Here is a 2,500-nt window from a genome sequence, read left to right on the forward strand (position 1 = left end):
TTCCCCACCGAAATGTGCACATGTTGTGGAACTAGGGTTACGTGTTCAAACTTGCCCCTGATTAATACACGCTTCCTTCGCCTTCTAAAATCCTCGTGTAGGTCACAGGGTCCAGAGGAGATATGTTTGTCGTTAGAACATCAAAACCCGCCGAAAACATCTGAAATAATGGGTTATTTTGATCGCGTAGGCGATCGCGTTACAGTTTCGTTACACATGCTGTATACCGCAAACGAAGAGACTGAGGGCTCGCAAGATCGGCTTACAGTATAAAATACGGAAAGGGAGGAAACTAATTTGGGGCCGATTTTCGAATCCCTGAAACTCAAATGGAATTGAATTAAATTGCCTGATTTTACTAACGTGATCTAGAATTGTTATGTATTTGCCAAATGCTGTGGGAAAACGGCATAAGAAAGCGTTCAAATTCATTTTCGGCGACCGAAATTTACGGCTTCGAGAGAGAGCTTTCGTTCGATGTGCACCGCAACATATGGTGACGGAAATGACGCGGTAAAGTAAATGTGCGCAAGATCGGAAGTAATTTTAAGATGCCCCAAGTTCGAAAACACCAACGGTTTCTTTTGCACTTTCGACTGTTGACGTGTACAACAAATGTCCAGTCTTTAAAGATCTTTACTTCAGTTAAAACTCGGCTGCCTTCGCATAGATCTTGTGACTGGACTTTTATCCATTCAAAGAAATCGTCGCTAGAGCTAGATAAAAGCCAATCGAATTCTTTTGTGAAAGCTGGCAAGTCTTCCCATTTAACACGGTCTTCTTCCAATCTTGAGGTTTTTGAAAGAAGGTACTGCCATACTCGGCCACCGTTAACTCTTCACTGGACTCTACTCGCCCGTGGAAAGGCCTCCTTTAAAATAATCCCCAGTTCTTTGACTTGCAATGGAAAATTTTCCTTTTCGGAGCTGTTATTTACATAGTCGTCGAGTATTTCTTGTACGGAGATAAAGTTTTGTTCGTCTCTTCGATACTTCATTGAAAGCCTGCAGGTAAAATAGTCAAGTTCGATCAGGGAAAAATCAAACACGGTAATTTGTGGCTCACGTTCGAAAGCCAACTGGTCTGATATCTTACCATTTAGAAACAAACAGTGTTTTTTTCTGTTCGATACTTTGGATCTACTCTCGTCCGGCTGCTTTTCGCGCAACGGAACGGGTCTTTTCAAGGGAGAAGCCGCCATTATTTTAAAACTCCCTCTACAGCTGATGTGTTGATTCTCGAACGGTCTGTTGCTTTTGCGTTTCCGGTGCCAATTCACTTCCGTCACCAAGTGCTGCGGTTCACATCGAACGAAGTCACGTGGTACAAGTTTCCTCCCTTTCCGTATTTTATACTGTAAGCCGATCTTGCGAGCCCTCAGTCTCTTCGTTTGCGGTATACAGAATGTGTAACGAAACTGTAACGCGATCGCCTACGCGATCAAAATAACCCATTATTTCAGATGTTTTCGGCGGGTTTTGATGTTCTAACGACAAACATATCTCCTCTGGACCCTGTGTGTAGGTACGTGACTTGCATCTCATCAACCCAACCCTAAATTATCGGACGACATGAGATGCGCGTGTTGTTACACGTGTAGGGTTACGGTGCGTTGCCTCACGCCCCAACTTGCCCTTAATTTATGCACGCCCCCTTCTTTCGTCTTTTTGACCGATGAAGTCATTTGAAGCCTACCTGTCAAAATGGGTCTGAAGTAGCCGATATAACTGCTCTCTACTGTACTGTTACTGCCCTTCCTGAGGCTACCAGGCGTGTAATATCGACCAGGGTAGTGTCAACGCAGTTGTTTTCTTAGATATCAAAAAGGCATTTGACACAGTTGACAACGATATTTTGTCATCTAAGTTACATGAATATGGCCTTCTGGGCCGATCGTTTTCTTGGTTCAATTCATATTTGGGAAACCGGACGCAGAGATGTCTCGTAAATGGTTTGCTCTCGATTTCAAGTAGCCAATCACTTGCTTGTGGTGTCCCACAGGGAACTATTTTGGGAGCATTGTTATTTCTTACTTACATAAATGATCTGCCTAATTGAGGGAAAAGAAGAGGAACCAAAAACCACCTAAATCGCTCATAATGGTCCCAGAAACTACACCAGTGACAAAAAGACACAAAAGTCAAGCAAGGTAAGCAATTTTTTTGAATTTTGAGAAAAACTGTTTTCCCCATACAAATCCTTATATTTCTACTCTTGCATAATATAGTACAAATATTGAGCTTGGGGTACCTGTGGTTGAATAAAGCTGAAGCCGTTCGCCCCCCATTCTCGTCACCAGAGCCTCGGATCGACCCAAGGCTCTGGGAAACTCTATGGCTATTTGAACCTTACGGCGCCTGCTCACTCCTCGTGCTAACATGAATGGACCGATTAGAGAAGCTTTTGATTGTTCTTCAGGAAAACCAATGAGAAGACAAATGAATGAAGGGGGTAGTTTCTAAAGAAACTGTGGTGCTGCGTCGGTGGGAAGTAGTATACA

Source organism: Montipora foliosa, chromosome 9, assembly GCF_036669935.1.
Source record: "Montipora foliosa isolate CH-2021 chromosome 9, ASM3666993v2, whole genome shotgun sequence".
NCBI classification, from domain to species: domain Eukaryota; kingdom Metazoa; phylum Cnidaria; class Anthozoa; order Scleractinia; family Acroporidae; genus Montipora; species Montipora foliosa.